The 21,465-nt window shown below is 42.4% G+C and overlaps 1 protein-coding gene and 1 long non-coding RNA gene across 2 annotated transcripts in view; one reads left to right on the top strand and one right to left on the bottom strand.

The window, feature by feature from the left end:
* The window catches only part of PRICKLE2 (prickle planar cell polarity protein 2), a 132,202-nt gene that overhangs the window by 7,605 nt on the left and 103,132 nt on the right, over positions 1-21,465 (bottom strand). The window lies entirely within an intron of this gene.
* On the top strand, positions 2,026-4,916 carry LOC112619162. The gene is made up of 4 exons (XR_003118183.1): positions 2,026-2,060; positions 3,047-3,287; positions 4,273-4,453; positions 4,567-4,916. It is a non-coding gene; the product is annotated as an uncharacterized LOC112619162 (long non-coding RNA).

The following is a 21,465-nucleotide window of genomic DNA, read 5'->3' as shown; positions in this document are numbered from 1 at the left end:
GATATGGTGGGGGTTTGTCAGAAGAACACAGGGCCTATCTTGAAGGGGCCCCCACTGGCCAAATCTGAACAATTTGAGCATTAAAATATTTAAGGGAAGTAATGATTTATAAACCACTGAAACAAATAGGAATTCACAAGTCCATACTGATAACAGATAAATAAAAACATAAATAAATAAATAAATAAATAAATAAATAAATAAATAAATAAATGGGGGAAAAGAGAAGGCTCTATGTATGGTGGAATGCCAACCGCTGTCAGTAGAGTAAGTTCACAAGGAGGAAGGGAGTGCTAGATTTGGAAAATCATTTTATAACCATTGGCGGTAGAGTGCTTCACACAAGAATCAAAAAGTGTGCTACATTTAGGGGGTAAAATTTGATGGGAGAGAGCATTGTTTTAAAGTGTTTCCCTACACATTGCTTATTAGTTGCAAGGGAAGAATTAGTAACTAAACAGCAGTAAAATCAGACAACACCTTGACCTGAAGTTCAAACTTAACATCCCTGGTGAGATGCAACTGCACCCCGTATGCCTCCAGTTGAGATGTACTGAGAAGGGCACACTATCGTTTATGTAGTATTCCAGTCAAGAATGCATTTCCTGAATGTATTCAGGAGGAAACATTAGACAGATCCCAAAAAGGAGGGACATTTGTTATGAAAAAAGGGACTGTAGTCTTAAGACCAGCCAAGGCTGAGAATGTTCTAGATTAAAGGGTACAAAGGAAACATGGCAATTACATATAATACCTGATCCTGGACTGGAACCTGCTCAGTAGGGAAAATAAATGCTGTAAAGCAGGGGTTCCCAGACCCCAGGCTATAGACCGGTTAGGAACCAGGCCACACAGCAGGAGGTGAGTGGTCGGTAAGGGAAGCTTCATCTGTATGTAGAGCCACTCCCCATTGCTCCAATTACCGCCTGACCTCTGCCGCCTGACAGATCAGCAGCAGCATTAGATTCTCATAGGAGCGTAAACCCTACTGTGAACTGCTCATGCAGGATCTAGGTTGTGTGCTCCTTATGAGAATCTCATGCCTGATGATCCATAACTGTCTCCCATCACTCCTAGACGGGAACGTCCAGTTGCAGGAAAACAAGCCCCAGGTTTCCCACTGATTCTACATTATAGTGAGTTGTGTAATTATTTCATTATATATTACAATGTAGTAATAATAGAAATAAAGTACACAATAAATATAATACACTTGAACCATCCCAAAGCCATCCCCACCCCCTGACCCCAGTCTGTAGAAAAATTGTCTTCCACAAAACTGGTCCCTGGTGCCAAAAAGGTTGGGGACTGCTGCTATAAAGGATAATTTTTGGTCAGCTGAAAATAAAAAAGGAACATGGGCAATAGATAGAAGTATTATGCTAAGTTTACTGTGGTCAATGAATAATGGTGATAATGTGGGAGAAGATCTTTATTCTTGGGAAATATGTATGGAAGGTAAATGGCCCAGATGGATGCAATTTGCTCTCAAATGGTTTATAAATGTGTGCATGTATGTGTGCGTGTGTGCATGCATGTGAACATGAAAGAACAAATGTGGCAAAAGGTTAATAATGGATCAATCTACGTACAGAGTACATTATAGGTGTTGTTTGTTCTATTTTTGTAACTTTTTTATAAGTCTGAAATTATTTCCAAATAAAAAGTTTCTTTAACATTGGAATATATTCATGTGATATGATGGTTTTTAATTCTGAAGGAAATTTGGAAACATCTGGACACATTTTTGGTTATCACTATTAGGATGGGATTCTACTGGCATCTAGTAGGTAGAGGCTGGAGATGTTGCTAAACATCCTACAATGTGCAGGATGGCTTCCCTGCCCCCATACAGAATTTTCCAAACCAAACAGTCAACAGTCTCACAATTGAGAAACCCTGATATGATGGAATATTACACAATAATGAGAACGAATAACTACACCCAAGAACATAGATGTATCTCGTAGAAAATGCTTGGACATGCAAAAAGAATATGTGCTGTATGATTCCGTTATATGAAGTTCAAGAACAGGCTGAGGCTATCTATAGTGATACAGGTCAGGGCAGTGGGAGGGGGTATGAAGAAGGCTGCTAGGGCACTGCAATTGTACTATAGCTAAATCTGGATGGTGATTGTAAAACAATACACATGTGTAAAAATTCACTGAGGTGTAGTTTTAATATTTGTTTGCTTTATTTTGTGTAAGTTATATCTCAATAAAATGGAGTAAAAGTAAAGCAATGTCTGGCCAGGTGTGGTGGCTCATGCCTGTAATCCCAGCACTTTGGGAGGCCAAGGAGGACGGTTTGTTTTGAGCTCAGGAGTTGGAGAAAAACCTGGGCAACATGGTGAAACCCTATCTCCACTAGAAATACAAAAATTAGCTGGGCGTGGTGGTGCATGCCTGCAGTCCCAGCTACTCAGAAGACTGAGGTGGGAGTATCACCTGAGCCCAGGAGGTCGAGGCTGCAGTGAGCCGAGATCGTGCAACTGTACTACAGCCTGGGCAACAGAGCGAGCCCCTGTCTCCAAAAAAATAAACAAGTAAATAAATAAAAAAAAATAAAGCAATGTTTGTTAAAGGGTCAAATTTTAACATTGGATATTCCTATAAAGAAATTAATCTGCCAAATATCATAAACTCCAGTAATTTTCTGTTTCAATTTTATTCCTGGGATAACTGTCAGGGCAATAGCAGTTGGGCCCTCCAATCGCTTGCTTACTCTGCTGCTTATCTCTGACATACAAATCACAAAAGCTGATTTACAATAGCTTAATCACTTCCAGAGCCTCCCCACTATGAAAGCAGAGAGGAGAGGATAACAACCTAAGATGATGAATGAGTGGTTTGAGTGGATGAACTCTAGTAAGGAAAGAAAACATCTTCAAACTCACGTCTAGAAACAAAAGGTGGACACAATGATCTTCGCAGGGTTTTCTACCCTAGCTCTTGAGTAGAATTAGGGTCAGCATAAATAACTTAGCAAATACTATTAATTCGCCGGCATGCTGTTCTCCCGAACCTGTCTTTCGTAAGCCCAGAAGTGCAGTGTTTTTGAGAGCATCCTGCTTGTGAACAGATTCCTATTTCCGTGAGGAGGTGACCTCCAAGAGGAGCAGCTTCTATTCTGCTGGGAGGTGTACTGCCTTCTGGTATCAGGCTTCTGCATCCTGGGAAAGCTCGGGATACCCTGAGGCACCCCCTTGAAAAAGAAAAGAGCTTGCTCAGAGCAGGAGGGCCCTGTTGCACAAGCCCAGCATCTACTATCAGTTTTACCTAAATGTAAGCTATTCATTCCCCTGGAGTATGTGTGGGTGGGACTGGAAATACTACCTGCTCACTCTAAAGAGGAGAAATGCCTCTTTTCTGATTCATTAACCCAGATTTTCCTCCAGGGTCTTCTTGCATGCAGGGCATGAACAGAAAGGCCAATGTTGACCAAAGATGCACAATGATTGTGTACTTGCCTCTAAAAAGGGGAGTTCTGTGGTTACTTTCATTACTGGCAAAATCCAAAGTCCTTATGCAGACCTTAAGGCCCTACGTGACTTGGCTCCCTTCTCTGTCTCCAAGATCATCAACTAAACACTCCTCCTCTCTTAACTCTGCTTCAGCTGTGCTTATATTCCTCCCCCTCTCCCCAAACACAACAAGCTCATTCCAGCAGGCCTTAGAAAGCTCTCCCCTTTTTATGCCTGACTTCTTCTGTTCGTTAAAGTCCTTGTGTAGATATCACCTCCTCAGCAGTGTCTATCCTGAACACTCCTTCTAAAGCAGCAAAGTTAGTTGTCTTCTGGCCAACCACTCACTATTGCACTTGACCCTTTTTTAAACTACCCACCCTGACTTATTAAGGTCGTATGTAAGTTTGTAGCTGAATGAATCCCCTGGGAGCAGGGATCTTCTCCCCACTCTTCACTGTATTCTTGCAGAGCTAGCCGTGCCCAGCACCCTTTGGTGCTCAATACATACTCACGGAATAAACATAAATGGATTCTCATGTTACCCACAGCTTGGAAAAAAGCAATCACCCTCTGACCTGGAGTGGGTCAGTGCTGTGATCCACATGGGTGGGGTTCCAAACATCAGGAACAAAATACCATGATCACACCTGTAAATCTCCGTCTCTGGCGATTCATTATATAGTCCACCATCTGGGGTTTCTCCAATTTTAAACTCAAAGTACACGTGATTTATAATGAGCTCCCTGCACTGCAGAAATGTTTTCTCCTTATTAATCACAGCTCTGGTGATGTGTTTAAATTAGCAGCTGATACTGTCTCCAAGATGGAACTGTACTGTTACAGGTCACACTCCAACTTGAGAAACACTCCTTCCCCCTCTAACTGCGAACAGAACTGGAGACCTACTTTCTGGCTGGGTGACTTGGGGAAATTTTTAGACCTCTTGAGATGCATCAGTAAGATGGGCATAATGACAGGATATGAGTACTAAAGCTGTAGTGATGATTAGATGAGGAAAACATATCTTTCCTTTTTAAGGTTCATCACGACTATGATGCATCTGTGTAGTTTTTGTTTTGTCTCTGTCTTCTTGATAGATCAGCAGCTCCATGAGGGCAGAAACTGTGTTCCTGTTTGCTAGCCCTGACCTCAGTACCTGGTATTCAGTATGCAGGAAGAAGGTTTAGTAAGGCCTAAAATTCCCCAAGGGAAGAAAGCATGCCTCAAGACTGTAAATGCCCTCCAGACATTTACAACTCATACTGATGATTTAGCTCCCTTTCAGTAGGGTCTTTCCTATATTATTTATCTATTATTTATGTGCTGGGGCAGAGACATGAAGAAAATGGAATTGTTTAGAACAGGGGTTTGCAAACTACAATGGCCAATGAACCAAATCCAGCTCACTGCTCCCCTCCTGTTTTTGTAAATAAAGTTGTATTGGAACACAACCACAACTATTCATTTGCATATTGTCGAGGGCTGCTTTCCGGAGTTGGGAGTTGTGACAGACTGTATGACCTGCAAAGACTCAAATATGTTACAGGCAAACAAATACTCATTGACTGCATGATTGTATGGATTAATGAATTTGAGAAACAGGGCCTGATGCAGTGATATTCACTTGAACACCAGTCACTGTTGTAAATTATCTGTGCCTCTAAACCATGGCTGGGATTCCTCCTCCACACAGATGAAGTTCAACTCTTCATTCCATTTGTCTGTGCTGAACAAGACCCAGTGTCAAAATATTGCAAATCAATAGAGTCCAACCTAATGGGGCTCTAACATGCCCTTACTCTCCTGTAATAAACACATTTTTCTTTTCTTGTTGCTCAAGCCACGGGGTGTGTGTGTGTGTGTGTGTGTGTGTGTGTGTGCGTGCTCAAGCACACGTGTGATAGGGAGGTGGGAGCTGCAAGCTAAATTTGCCAGAGAACTCCGGCTGCAGCACATAGTCTAGGGCAGTATGAAGGCCCCCACATCCTCTGGAGGATCTGGCAGAAGAATCCCACCTGATGGCAAGGAGACACAAACGCCAGGTCATTTCCCTCTCAAGCAGAGCTCTGTTTTCTTAATTAACGGAGAGGAATTTTCCCCTGCCAAATAATGCAGGTTTAATGAGAGGTGCTCAGGGTGATGACAGAGTTAAATGCAGTGATTTATCCATATCCCAAGGGTCAGTATGACTGGGAGCTCTGCAAACGTCCACGCACCACAGGGGTGCAGGTTCCCACAAGATCCATGGCTGTGCTTCTACAAAGAGAGGTCAGTATCCAGTTCAGCCTGCTGTTCTCCGTGGTTTAACTGCCAACACGAAGGTGTAGTTGGGGCATTCTATGGTACACTGGCATTTCTGTGTGAGTAATGTTTCCCTCTCTACAAATAGGAGGTCTCACACAAACCGGCATCTGCAAGAAAATCAATGTCCTTCAAAGAATGCTCAAGGTCTGATGGAACAGAAAGAAAATCTTTGCTGGCTCCCCTCCCCCATGTCTTTGGGGGCAGAAGGTATGCATGCAAGTCCAGAAAGAAGAAAAAGCAGACTAAGATTGAATGGCAGACCTTAGGCACATCTCTCCATTCCTTATTTACTGTCCTGTCTCATCCCACCCTGCACAAGAAGACAGAGAGCTGTGTTTCTGCCAACTTCAAAGATATATTACCAGGCAAGGTGGCTCACTCCTATAAGCCCAGCACTTTGGGAAGCTGAGGTGGGAGGAGCTCCTGAGCCCAGGAGTATGAGACCAGCCCTGGAAACATACTAAGACCCCCTATCTACAAAAAACAAAAAACAAAAAGTTAGCCAGGCGTAGTGGTGTACACCTGTAGTCCTAGCTACTGGGGAGGCTGAGGCAGTAGGATCATGGTTACAGTGAGCTATAATGACACCACTGCACTCCAGAGCCTTTCAAAAAATAATATTTTTAAAGCATTCACATTTCACATTTCTGTGCAGTAAACGAAATAGTATCTATTCAACCATGCCCTCCAGACATTTACAACTCATATTGATGATGTAGCTTCCTTTCATTAGGGTCTTTCCTATATGATTTTCATTTTCTTTTTTGCTGAGATAGAAACATCAAGAAAATGGAATTGTTTAGAACAGGGGGGGGTTGCAAACTACAGTGGCAATGGGCCAAATCCAGCTTACTGCCTGTTTTTGTAAATAAAGTTGTGTTTGAACACAACTACGCCTATTCATTTGCATGTTGCTGGTGGTTGCTTTCCAGATTTGGGGAGCTGTGACAGAATGTATGATCTGCAAAGCCTCAAACATTTACTTTCTGGCCCTTTACAGACACAGGTTGCCAACCTCTGGTTTAGCATGCTGCAGCAAGCCTGAACAGCCCCGAAGTTATGGGCGCTACACAGTTTAAGCCTCTCAGACCATGCAAAAACTGTCCCGAGGTACATGTTTGTTTGTTTGAAGCATGTGTGGCGGTAGCTTGATCAGGTCCCTTGGGATCCTTTTTCCAACTAAGTCAATCGATTTCATCAACACCCTGAACTTCAAATTGGCAACAGCTGGAGAGATACTGTCATCTGGGCAGCGGAGCTTAAACGCCACCACATGTTTCTTGGTGACAGGGCATGGAATGGCTCAAACAGAGTATGACAAAGAAGGCTGGGGGTGGGGACAGAGAGTGGGACAATATGAATGCACTCAAAAGTGTGATCTGTGGACGAGCCACAATGCCGTCCCTTGGGAGCTGGTTGAAACTGCAGACTGTCAAGCCCTCACCAGACTTGCAGAATTCAAATCCACATTGAACAAGATCCCTGGTGATTCCTGCATTCATGAGAGTTAGAGGAACACCAAGATGCTGGGAGTTTCAAGGACGATTTTCTTTGCAACACAAGGGTGCTTCTACTCAAGGAAACAAGACCCTCATAGCCTCAGAGACTCTAATTCAGGGTTTCCCGACCTCAGTACTGCTGACATTTCGGGCTGGATAATTCTTTGTTTGGTGGGCTGTCCTGTGCACTTCAGGATGTTCAGCAGTATCCCTGGTCTCTACCCACTAGATGCCAGTCGCACATCCCTCTGGTTGTGACAGCCCTGAAATGTCTCCAAACAGTGCCAAATGTCCCTGGAGGGCAAAATCGCCCCCAACTGAGGACCACTGCTCTAACATATCCTGTCCTCGACCTGCTGCTTGACAATAGCCCAAGGGGAGCTCTGTGCCTGTCCACCCAAGTGTTGCAGTGAGTTAAACCTGCTCTACCCCACCCTGCAGACAGGAGCCTCGTCACATTGGGGGTTGTCGCCCCTTCTTTCTAAAGAAGGATTATCAGGGCTCTGCCTGGTTGGGTGTGGTATGTCCCTAAAACTGGGGAACTTTAAAAGTTATTTTCTCTCTAAACTCTTCTTAGAAAATTCACATTCCTTTCTCTCAGTGGGTATCAAGAATTCCCCAGTTAAGGCCTTTGCTGTCTCATTTTCCTGGCAGATTTGAAGCTTTTGAAATCCTGAGTTTTTGATGCATCTTTTTTACTTCCTTACTCCAGTCACCGACCTATCTAGCAGGTCTCAGGTGACCAGCAGATCACAAGTTGGCTCGCAGTCAGTTACACATCTGCCATCTGCTCTGGTGCTACCAGGAGCAGTGCTGGTAGTCTAGGGAACAATTTCCTCTGCCAGCTGCACTGAGGAACCAGGAGGGAAGGGGGAGGCCAAGCCCTGGGGCAGGGGTGGGGGAGGGAGGTAGTATGCATAACTTCTTACTTCACACTCCCACCCCCCAGGCTTGGCCTGCCTTCTCTCTCAGGGACAGGCTGTTTAGGCCCAAACTAAAGAACAGCCTCTTTACAACCAGCTGCTTCCAAAGAGGGTCATGGACTGATTTTGGTTTTCCCAACAATAGCAGCTTTGTTTTTTTAGCAGCATTCATTCTAGGGACTTGCCTTTGAACTGGAGGTTGGGGAGTGACAAGCATTATAATGGGACTAGAATCACTTCTCTTACAGAGCCAGTACAGTTACAAGGACAAGTTGGATAAAAACTTGAGTGTGGACTGGAGGTTTCTTACATTCTCTCTCTTTACTTGCTCATCCTATTAACTTTCTGATAAACCAGTGACCCCAACAAAGATGGAATCAATTTTAACTCATACCACTTGTAAAAGTGAAGGAGGAAACCAGGAAGGGACATCTTCCAGAATCATGTGGAGTCAGCTTTAACAACTACCACTCAGCTCCATGGGGGATTCTGGTTGTATTGCCACAAAGCATTTGCTAATTGAAAGGATGCACAACAAATTCAGACCAGTTGAAGACTGTTTGTTTGCCAGAGTTTGCTCTGGGTTTACACTGACCCCATGCTGCTTTCTAGAACCCATTAGTCTGGGTCAACAAGCAGACCATGCTGTATTTACTTGGGAAACACTTGACTACACGAGGACAAAAGCGAAATGGCTCCCAAGTGGTAGAGAGTGGGCAGCCAAGAACCTGGGGACCCACTGAGTTGCTTCAAAGATCTCTGACAAAGCCCTGCTATTGCCAGGCACTGTGAGCACAACTGTGAAGAAGGCCCTTTAAGAGGACATCGTAGAAGGATATGACCTAGTGCAGAGAAAACAGATAACCAAGTCAGCATAGCAAGGTGACCATTATAGATAATCATCACTAGGAAAGAAATAAAGGGGATGCTATGGCAGAGAATAAAGACTGGACCTACTTTGAGTGCTAGAAAAGAAGTCTGTGTTGGTGATGACTATGGGGAGACCTAAAGGATGAGAAGGAGCCCACCGAGCCAAGGGCAGGGAAAAGTGTTCCAGGCAGAGGGAGCAAGAATATTTTGTACTAGAGAAGGTGCCACATGCTCTAAGATGTAGCAGAAGGGCAAAGGGCAACGACACTGGAGCGTTGTGAGCAAGGACAGCAGCAGGAATCAGGCTCAGAAGGTGAACAGGAGCCACACGAAGGTTCTTCCTAGGCCACTCTGGGTTTTGAAAGTGTCTTTCATATGATGCTGGCAAAATTTAAAAAAGTAACTGAGAGGCAGCACAGGGGACTGGTGAAAGCATTGGCTTTGGAGTTCGCCTTCCAGCTCTGTCCCTTGAAGCTGTGCCTTTTCAGGCAGACCTGGACTGTTTTATGCTCAGTTCCCTCATCTGTGAAATGGGAATAATCACACAACCCAAGGGAGAAGGTATTAAATGAGTTAAAACACAAAGTACTTAGAACAGTGCTAGGGCGGGCGCACCAAATGAAATATTCAATCTTCTTACTGTCCTTTACTCCATATTTATCTGTCACTTTTAAAGCATTTTTATGCATGTTGTCATATGTGAAATTGCTGGGCATTGTTATGCAATCTAAGTGGGAAAGGGGAGTTGGGATAATTTGCCCAAGGTCATACAGAAGCTACCTGAGAACTCTTCTCCCACCTCCTGCCTTTTATTATTGTGAATATAAAAAGTAAAAGGAATGTGGCCAGAGTGCTAGCAGTCAGAGATTTGAGGGCAGGAGACAGAGAGAGAAGTACAGATACAGTGACACTTCCCAGCTTCTAACCAGCAGCTGCAATGAAAAAAATCCTTTTTATTGATGTATAGTTTTCTATTGTATAAATATGAATTACATGCAACAACATGGATGAATCTCATAAATATAAAGTAAAAGATGCCGTGATATAAAAGAACATGTACAGTATATCCCATTTATATAAAGTTAAAACCCACCCCAAATCATCTATGCTGTTAGATGTCAGAATAGTGCTTACTTTGGAGAGAAGGGAAGAGCAGCAGCTGGGAGGGGGCATGAGGGAGCTTCCAAGGTGCTGGTCATTGTCTATTGCTTGACTTGGGAGATGGTACCATGAATGTAATAATTCACTGAGCTGTCACTTATGATTTTTGCATATTTGTATTTGTTATACAGCTATATAATGTTTAAGAGAAATTATCACTGAGAGGCAAGAATGCACTCATGACAATGTAAAAGGTAAATATGCAGAACTCACTACCCCTACCCTAACACACACACACTTCCTCAACAGCATGTCTCGTACACTAGACTTGTATGGCTAGAACACATGGTTCCAACTGGTGGCCAATACACTAAGCTTTATTTAATCTCAAGGGTTAAATTTCCTTTTGCCTTTTTAAGTTGGGATACACCAGAACCTTTATCACCTATGCTCTTACTCCTGGCCACATTTAGCATTTATTATACCTGCTTGTCCACATCCCTCCTTTCCCCATTAGACATATGCATTTCCCACTGGTGTCAGCCAACTTGATGAGGTGGGTTAGATGTTTGGATAAAAGTGGTTTATGGATTTAAGAGGCAAAATACAATGTACTCTTTTAGGCTTGGGATCTTTGCTTCTCAAGATCTCCCTTCTCTATAGCTGGGGGTTGACAAAGTGCCATTCGTGGGATAGCAGTTCATGACCTCATGTACAACAGAATCAGTTACTAGACTGGCTGACAGATGGATGAATGGGTACAATGGACAAGAAGATGGAATAATTTGTAAATGGACGGGTGTATAGTGTGAAGGGTAATAAAGGGTGGGGATAAATAAATGTAAGGATAACTGAATTAATCAATCAATGGGTGCAACAGTGATGTAGGTACAGGAGAGACAAAGTTTTTGGCTCTCAAAAAAAGTTAATCTCCAAGTGGGACCTAATTAAAGAGCTTCTGCACAGCAAAATAAACTACCAACAGAGTAAACAGACAACCCACAGGATGGGAGGAAATATTTTCAAGTTATGCATCTGACGTATACAGAATCTATAAAGAACTTAATTGAATAAGCAAAAAACAACTCCATCAAAAAATGAGCAAAGAGGGAGAAGGCAAGAAGGCAAGTTGTCTTCAACTAGACAAAGACAAGTGGAACAGCTCCCACGGAGGGACTGAGATGACTGGCATGCTTTTAACAGATCTTCAGAAGGAGGGAACTAAGAATGGACGGAGGCAAGACACAGAAGCTGGGCTGAAAGGGGAGAAAGCTGGGAACCCTGCATGGGTTACCCTGCAGCAGGACTCACTTTTGAACAACAACAGCTCAGGGGAAATGGGTGAGTTGAACTGGCAAGAAGCAACCTGCTATCATCACAGACCTCGGGAACCCTAGAAGGAGGGGACCCCTTGACCACCATGGACCCTTGAGGTAGCAGGTAGAGCTGTTTAGAGAAGTGGTGGGACAACAAGCCAGCTGATGTGGAGCCCAGAGGGTTTGGTGTGGGGGTGTCTTTAATGTAGCACGGCCAAGGATGGCCATCCCCCTGTACTCGACTTGCTCCCATAAGAGACTTTAGCCCTAGGAGAATTGTTGGATCTGATCGCTGCAGGATGGTCTTGCACATCAGATGGGGCTGGTCTGACCTGAGCACCCCTTAGTCTGTTGGCCTCTCCCAGGGCCCCAGCCTGGCCACACCTGCTTAGAGGGCAGTCTTGGGTACCTTGGGGGCCCACAGCATAGCTTCTGTGCCAGTGAACCTTGCCTGACTGGTAGAGAATTCCAGTGAGGTGTGGCCTATACAGCCATGCACATGCTCCCTCCCCATACTGCAGCTTTCTCAGGGCCCATGGCACATGGGCTGGCACATGTCTGCACAGATAGGTTTTGCTTTCCTTGCCCCGCCAGCACACTGGAGTGCAGTCTGCACCTACCCAGCCCCCAGCCACCATTGCAGATGGAGCTTTGGTGGGTACCGAGCCAGCGAGCCCCACTCCTGCCAGCACCCTGCCCTTATACTAATACTACACAGAGAATAGCAGATACCCCACATCCTCAGTGATTGCTCCTGCTTGCAGGGCACAGAGAAGGCACCCAAACCTGCCCCAGCCAGCACCCTTCCCCAAGCCAATACCACATCCAGTACAACCACATGCATAATCTCCAGCAGGGGCCCCCCACTCCATCCAGCTGTGCTGCCACTGTCACTGTGGTGAACACCCACAGGGATGTAGGAACCCCTTCATCTGCTAGCACTCTGTTACACTGCCACACCTTGGCACTCCCCGTGCAGTGGACTCCCAAACCTTGCGGAGCCAGATAACAAAGCTGGGGCCCAATAACAAAGCTGAGGCCCAATATAAGTTCCCCAGAGTAAGAGTACAGTCTAAGAGTTGGGAGCTGGGTGTTGGCCCCCTAAAATTTCCCCAAAATGAAGCCAGTCAGTTGAATCCATCTTATACCAAAATCAAACCCTCAAAGTCATCAAATAGGATTAAGAAAAAAAACCAAAAAACAAACACACCCATCCAAAGGTCAGCAACCTCAAAGATTGAAGGTAGATAAGCCCACAAACATGAGAAAGAATCAGGGAAAGAATGCTGAAAATACCAAAAGCCAGAGTGCCTTCTTTCCTCCAAACAACCGCATCACCTTTCCAGCAAGGGTTCATAACCAGGCTGAAGCTAACATAGCTAAAATGACAGAAATGAAATTCAGAATATGGATAGGAACGAAGATCACTGAGCTCAGGAGTACACTGAAACCCAATGCAAGGAAGCTAAAAATAATGATAAAACAATGCAGAAGCCGACAGACAAAATAGCCAATATAGAGAAAAATATAACTGACCTTATAGAGTTAAATAAAGCCATTACAAGAGTTTCACAACGCAATCACAAGCATTAATAGAATAGAGTAAGTGGAGAAAAGAATCTCAGAGCTTGAAGATTGGCTTTTTGAAATAAGACAGGCAGACAAGAATAGAAAAAAAAAAAAAAAGAATGAAAAGGAATGAACAAAACCTCTGAGAAATATGTAATTATGTAAAAGGACCAAATCTATGACTGATTGGCGTCCTTGAAAGAGATGGGGAAAATGGAACCAACTTAGAAAACATACTTCAAGATATCATTCATGAGAACTTCCCCAACCTAGCTAGAGAGGCCAACATTCATAAGATACTTCAAAAGAAGATTATCCACAAGACACATAATCATCAGATTTTCTGAGGTCAAAATAAAAGAAAAACATGTTAAAGGCAGCTAGAGGGAAAGATCAAGTCATCTGCAAAAGGAAGCCCAACAAACTGACAGCAGACTTCTCAGCTGAAACCCTCTAAGCCAGAAAAGAATGCGGGCCAATATTCAACATTCTTAAATAAATTCCAACCCAGAATTTCATATCCGGCCAAACTAAGATTCATAAGCAAAGGAGAAATAAGATCCTTTTCAGATAAGCAAATGCTGAGGGAATTTGTTACCACTAGATCTGCCTTAAAAGAGCTCCTGAAGGAAGTACTTAATATGTAAAGGAAAGACCTTTACCCGCCTCTGTAAAAACACACCGGAGTACACAGACCAGTGTCACTATAAAGAAACTACATAAACAAGTTTGCAAAATAACCAGCTAACATAATGATGACAGGATTAAATCTACACATATCAATACTAACCTTAAATGTAAATGGGCTGAATGACCCAATTAAAAGACACAGAGTGGCAAGCTGGATGAAGAACCAAGAGTCATTATAGTATGCTGATGTCAAGAGACCCATCTCACATTCAATGACACACACAGGCTCAAAATAAAGAGATAGACAAAAACCTACCAAGCAAATGGAAAACAGAAAAAAGCAGGAGTTGCAATCCTACTTTCAGACAAAACAGAGTTTAAGCCAACAAAGATCAAAAAAGACAAAGAAGGGCATTACATAATGGTAAAGGGTGCAATTCAGTAAGAAGATCTCACTATCCTAAATATATATGTTCCCAACATAGGAGCACCCAGATTCAAAAAGCAAGTTCTTAGAAACCTTCAAAGAGATTTAGACTCACACACAATAATAGTGGCAGAATTTACAGCCCCACTGACAATATTAGACAGATCATCAAGAAAAAATTAACAAAGATATTCAGCTCTGGATCATGCAGACCTGATAGATATCTACAGAACTCTCCACCCAAAAACAATAGAATACACATTCTTCTCATCACCACATGGCATATATTCTAAAATAGATCACGTAATCAGAAGTAAAATGCTCCTCATCAAATGCAAAAGAACTGAAATCATAACAATCTCTCAGACCACAGCACAATCAAATTAGAAATCAAGAATAAGAAATTCACTCAAAACTATACAATTACATGGAAATTGGATAACCTGCTGCTGAATGACTTTTGGGTAAATAATGAAATTAAGGCAGAAATTGAGAAGTACTTTGAAAGTAATGACAACAAAGATATAACATACCAGAATCTTTGGGACGCAGCTAAGGCAGTGTTAAGCAGGAAACTTACAGCACTGAAATGTTCATATCAAAAAGTTAGAAAGATCTCAAGTTAACAACTTAACATAAAAACTAACAGAACTAGAGAATCAAGTGCAAAGAAATCCCAAAGCTAGCAGAAGACACAAAATAACCAAAATTAGGGCTGAACTGAAGGAGACTGAGACACAAAAAACCATTCAAAAGATCAATGAATCCAGGAGCTGGTTTTCTTGAAAAAAATTAATAAAATAGATAGACCACTAGCTAGACTAGTAAAAAAGAAAAGAGAGAAGATTAAAATAAACACAATCAGAAATGACGAGAATATTATCACTTACCCTACAGAAATACAAACCACCATCAGAGAATATTATGAACACCTCTATGTATATAAACTAGAAAAATCTAGGAGAAATGAATAAATTCCTGGACACATACACCCTTCCAAGACTGAACCAGGAAGAAATTGAATCCCTGAACAGATCAATAATGAGCTCTGAAACTGAGGCAGTAATAAATAGCCTACCAACCAAAAAAAGCCCAGGATCAGATGGATTCACAGTTGAATTCTATCAGGTATCCAAAGAAGAGCTGGTATCATTCCTACTGAAACTATTCCAAAACATTGAGAAGGAGTGACTCCTCCCTAACTCATTCTATGAGGCCAGCATCATCCTGATACCAAAACCTGGTAGAGACACAACAACAACAACAACAACAACAACAACAACAAACTTCAGGCCAATATCCTTGATGAACACTGATGCAAAAATTCTTAACAAATTACTGGCAAACCAAATCCAGCAGCACATCAAAAAGTGTATCCACCACAATCAAGTAGGCTTTATTTATCCATGGGAAGTAAGTTTGGTTCATCATATGCAAATCAATAAATGTGATGCCTCACATAAACAGAACTAAAGACAAAAACCGTATGATTATCTCAATAGATGTGGAAAAAGATTTTGATAAAATTCAACATCTTTTCATGTAAAAAACTTTCAATAAGCTAGGTACTTAAGGAACATACCTCAAAATAATAACAGCCATCCATGACAAACCCATAGCCACCACCATACTGAATGGGCAGAAGCTGGAAGCATTCCCCTTGAAAACCAGCATAATACAAGTATGCCCTCTCTCACCACTCCTATTCAACATAGTATTAGAAGTCCTGGCCAGGGCAATCAGGCAAGAGAAAGAAATAAAAGGCACTCCAAATAGAAAGAGGGGAAGTCAAATCATTCTGGTTTGCAGATGACATGATCCTATATTTGAAAAAACCCCACAGTCTCAGCCCACAAGCTTCTTAAATTGATAAACAACTTCAGCAAAGTCTCAGGATCAAAAAATCAATATGCAAAAATCACTAGCAATCCCATACACCAACAATAGTCAAGGCAAAAGCCAAATCGGGAATGAACTCCCATTGACAATTGCCACAAAAAGAATACATTACCTAGGAATACAGCTAACTAGGGAGGTGAAAGATCTCTACAAGGAGAACTTCAAACTACTATTCAAATAAATTAGAGATGACACAAACAAATGAAAACACATTCCATGCTCATTGATAGGAAGAATCAACATCATGAAAATGGCCATACTGCCCAAAGTAATTTATAGACTCAATGCTATTTCTATTAAACTACCACTGAGATTCTTCACACAACTAGAAAATACTATTTGAAAATTCATATGGAAACAAAAAAGAGCCCAAATAGCCAAGGCAATCCTAAGTAAAAATAACAAAGCTGAAGGCATCACGCTCCCCAACTTCAAACTATATTACAGTGCTACAGTAACCAAAGCAGGATGGTACTGGTAGAAAAACAGACACATTGACCAATGGAACAGAATCGAAAACACAGAAATAAGGCCACACACCTATAACTATCTGATCTTAGACAAACCTGACAAAAACACATAATGGGGAAAGGACTGCCTACTAAACAAATGGTGCTGGGATAACTGGCTAGCCATATGCTGAAAATTGAAACTGGATCCCTTCCTTACACAAAAATTAACTCAAGATGGATTAAAGACCTAAATGTAAAAAACCCAAACTATAAAAACCTTGAAGAAAACCTAGGCAATATCATTCAGGACATGGGCACGGGCAAAGATTTCATGATGAAGACACCAAAAGCAATTGCGACAAAAGCAAAAATTGACAAATGGGATCTAATTGAACTAAAGAGCTTCTGCACAGCAAAAATACACTATCAACAGAGTAAACAGACAACCGACAGAATGGGAGAAAATTTCTGCAAACTAAACATCTGACAAAGGTCTAATATCCAACATCTATAAGGAACTTAAACAAATTTGCAAGAAAAAAACCAAACCACCCCATTAAAAAGTGGGCAAACAACATGAACAGATACTTTTCAAAAGAAGACATATATGTGGCCAGTGATCATGCAAAAAACTCAACATCACTGATAACTAGAGAAATGCAAATCAAAACCACAATGAGATACTATCTCAGACCCATCAGAATGGCTATTACTAAAAAGGCAAAAAATTATGCATGCTGGCTATTATTAAAAAGGCAAAAAAAAAAAATACAGATTATGGTTGCAGAGGAAAGAAAATGCTTATGCACTGTTGGTGAGGGTGTAAATTAGTTCCATCATTGTAGAAGACAGTGTGGCAATTTCTCGGAGACCTAATAACAGAAATACCATTCAACTCAGCAACCCCATTACTGGGTATACACCCAAAGAAATATAAATTGTTCTATTATAAAGAAAGATGCAGGTGTTTATGTTTATTGAGCACTATTCACACTAGCAAAGACATGGAATCAACCTGAATAACCATCAATGATAGACTGGAAAAAGAAAATGTAGTACATATATACCACAGAATACTATGCAGTCATAAAAAAGAATGAGATCATGTCCCTTACAGAGACATGGATGGAGCTGGAGGCCATTATCCTTAGCAAACTAAGGCAGAAACAGGAAACCAAATACTACATGTTCTTTCTTATAAGTGGGAGCTAAATGATGAGAACACATGGACACATGGAGGGGAACAACACACACTGGGATCTATTGGAGGGAGGAGGGTAGAAGGAAGAAGAAGATCAGGAAAAATAACTAATGAGTACTAGGCTTAATAGCTGGGTGATGAAATAATCTGTACAACAAACCCCTATAACACAAGTTTACCTACATAACAAATGTTTGCATGTAACCTTGTGAACTTAAAATAAAAGTTAAAAGAAATGGGCAAAACACATGAAAGACACTTCTCAAACGAACACATATGAGCCGCCAACATACATAGGAAAAAATGCTCACCATCACTAATCATCACAGAAATGGAAGTCAAAAGCACAATGAGATACCATCTCAGACCAGTCAGAATGGCTACTATTAAAAAGTCAAAAAACAACAGATGCTGGCGAGGCTGTGGAGAAAAGAGAACGCTTATGTATGATTGATTGGTAGGAATGTAAATGAGTTCAGCCACTGTGCAAAGCAGCTTGGAGATTTCTCAAAGAACTTAAATCAAACTACCATTCGACCCAGCAATCACATTACTGGGTATATATCCAAAAGAAAATAAAGCATTCTGCCAAAAAGACACACGCACTTATGTTCATCACAGCACTATTCACAATAGCAAAGACATTGAATCAACCTAGATGCTCATTAATGGTGGATTGGATAAAGAAAATGTGGGGCATGTACATCACGGAATATGATGCAGCCATTAAAAAGTATGAGATCATGTCCTTTGTGGCAGCATCGATACAGCTGGAGGCCATTTTCCCAAGTGAATTAAGGTGGGAACAAAAAACCAATTACCACATGTTCTCACTTATAAGTGGGAGGTAAACATTGGGTACTCATGGATGTAAAGATGGCAACAAGAGACATGTGGGCTACTAGAGGGGAAGGAGGGAAGGAAGCAAGGTTTGAAAAACTAACTATTGGGTACGAGGCTCAGTACCTGGGTGACAGGAGGAATCATACCCCAAACCTCAGCATCATGTACTATACCCAGGTAACCTGCACGTGTACCCCCTGAATCTAAAATAAAAGTTGAAATTAAAGAAAAAGTCAACCTCTAATAAAATAGAAGCTATGGAATAAAGGTCTTAGGTGAGAATTGAGTTTCAGATGATCATTACTGTTTCTATTATTGACTTGCATTTATAGAACTCTTTATACTTTTTAAGAGCATAAAATGCATTGGTGCTTCCGGAAATCTGGAAAGACAGCAGATGGATCTTCGTTTGGCAGATGAGGAAGTGAAAACAGAAAAAAGATGAGCACCTTGCCCAAGGTCATGGGTGAGGGTAGGAATCAGTGATGGAGGCAAGAATCAAACCAGGTCTCCAGATTCTAAGGCAAGCTCTTCTCAAGCTTCAGAAGGCATGCAAATCACCCAGGGATCTTCTTAAAATGAAAATCTGAATCCACTAAGTGTGGGATTCTGAATCTCTGACAAGCTTCCAGGAGATGCTAATATTACTGGTCCACAGACCACATTTGGAACAGCAAAGGGTCTGGGGTGCTTTCCTTTATCTCACGAGTGTGGAAAGAAAGCCTCGCTCCCCTTGTTTCTTATAACATATCCAGGAAGGCATGTATCATAGAGACCAACCAGGGGGTGTACCTGAGCATGCCACACTCCCAGGCTTCTGGCCAGGGAGCTAGGGAACCTCAGGAGTAGGAAAAGAAAGCATGGCCTTGCACTATGCCGTGTCCTACTTCTCTCTTCAGCAAAAGTGAAGCTGCCACCAACCCATTATCCTGTCTCTGCCAACAAACAACAAAGCCAGGACTGGATTCTTAGAGAGCATAAAGACCTTGAACAGGGCCATGAAAACTCCTTTTCCTGCTCGTGGTCTCCGGTTTCTGTCTCAGCCAGCCTGTGCCCTTCGTCTGGCTTCCTGAGGCAACGTGGGTTTGGCTGGGCTCCCCCTCTGCACAGATGGAATAAGCAGCTGCTTACCTGGTAGGAGCTGAGGACCTGGAGAGTCCTCCAGGGCCCTCAAATCTATTTCCTCCCACCTTGCAAATCTTTGTATCGATCCAGCTCGTGAGCTAAGGAAGTCTTTCCAAACTATCCTCTCTGGATTATGCAAAAAACGATTGGGTTGGCAATTAGGTTTGGGAATTTCTACAGCACTTCTCAAAAACCGGCTTCAGTGCAGTAGGAATTTTCAGAAAGAAGATAGAAAATGCATTGTTTTCCATACTTTGGAAACAGAACTCCTTCTCTACCCAGCCCCACCCTGACTCAAAAACATGTTTTGAGAAATAGTTGGTTTACCAACATTGATTCCTGTTAAAATCCAAACATATCTGCTTATAATTTCTGTCTCAGTTACTGTAACTCAGCTGTGTTCAGCCAAACTGGAGCCTAAGGCAAAAGAAAAAAAAATCAGTAAAGCAGATCCTGTATTTACAAATTGTATTTTTTTGTTAGCCACAATTCTTTGTATGAATTTTAATGCTTAAAACGTTCCTTATCTTGATGGCTAAGTTTTTCGGCACCCCTTTAAATTATGTAGCCACGGGGGAGGCTGTTGCTTGCCTCCACCTTGTCCCATGCTGGTCAGATGGGCCACTTCCCTTACACCTTAGTCAAATCTTTGATTTTCATTTGTGAAGTTCCATGTGTTGTATATTTGCTATAAACTGTGCTTTCTAGGGTAGCAGAAAAAAAAAAGACTGGTTTGGAAAGTAGAGCACACTGCCATAAATACCAGTGAGATCCTGAATAAATCACTTCTCTCCTCTGAACCTTGGCTTTCTTCTGAACCTCTACAGCAACGCTCCAAGCTCCTCCCAGCTGAGAGTCTGTGATTTTGATTCCAGATACCACCCATTATCAGATCAGTCTGGATTATGGTTGAGGAATATCTGCAGAGTATCTTTGCAAAGGGAATGTTATCTGGCAAAGTAAGTTTTCACACAGGGAGTAAAAGGGAGGGAAAGAAGAGCTATGGAATGCTGCCAGAGAGGTCAGAACTGAAAACACTTAGGAGGTTCCTAGACAGCCAGGGGGTAGTTTGTTGACAGAAAGGAAAGTAAGTGAGAGAAAGGGAAACCTAAACCTATGGTTTGTCTACCTCATCATCTGTCATTAGTCAAAACCTGCCACCAGGTCTCAAGTAGGTGTCCCCGCTAGCTTACCCTTTGCCCCCAAAAATTCATAACCCAACGGCCAAGGCTCACTTCAGGGTGTCGTCTGGGAACCACGGCTGTGTCAGAATCACAGAATCACCTGGGGTTCTTATTCAAATACAAGTTCCTCAGTCCTGTCCCAGACCTAGTGAACCAGAACTTCTGGGAGTGAGGCCCAAGAATCTGCATTTTCAACCAGTTCGTCAGTTGATTTTGATGCCTTTAAAGATCCAAAATCACTGCTTTGAAGTCATGTGGGTGTGAACAAATGATCAGGTTTCCTAGCACTGGCTGCCCTCACTTGTGGGTGACCTTAGAATTCAGACTCTGAAAAACTGCCTGTTAGGTAACTCTGCCTTGTCAGTGCCAAGCAAGGTGTGAGGATTCTGTGACCTGCCAAAGCCCCGGGCCACTGTCAGACGCAGGCTTTCCAGGACAATTTGTGTTACTCCTCCCGCCAAATCCTGGCTGGTGAAGACTGATGACTTAATTCCCTGCTCCTGTCACTAAATGTGGTCTCCGTGCCAACCCAGCCAGGGTAGATGGTGACCCAGCTCCCCTGGAAACTGTTCAGATGGTCGGCACCTGAGAAACCCAACAGGATGCTAGAGACCTGGAAGAGAGGGAGGAACTTTGCTTGGTTTGCCTCCAAC

Source organism: Theropithecus gelada, chromosome 2, assembly GCF_003255815.1.
Source record: "Theropithecus gelada isolate Dixy chromosome 2, Tgel_1.0, whole genome shotgun sequence".
NCBI lineage: Eukaryota > Metazoa > Chordata > Mammalia > Primates > Cercopithecidae > Theropithecus > Theropithecus gelada.
The sequence above is the reverse complement of the archived record's forward strand: the minus strand, read 5'-3'. Positions and strand labels throughout refer to the sequence as shown.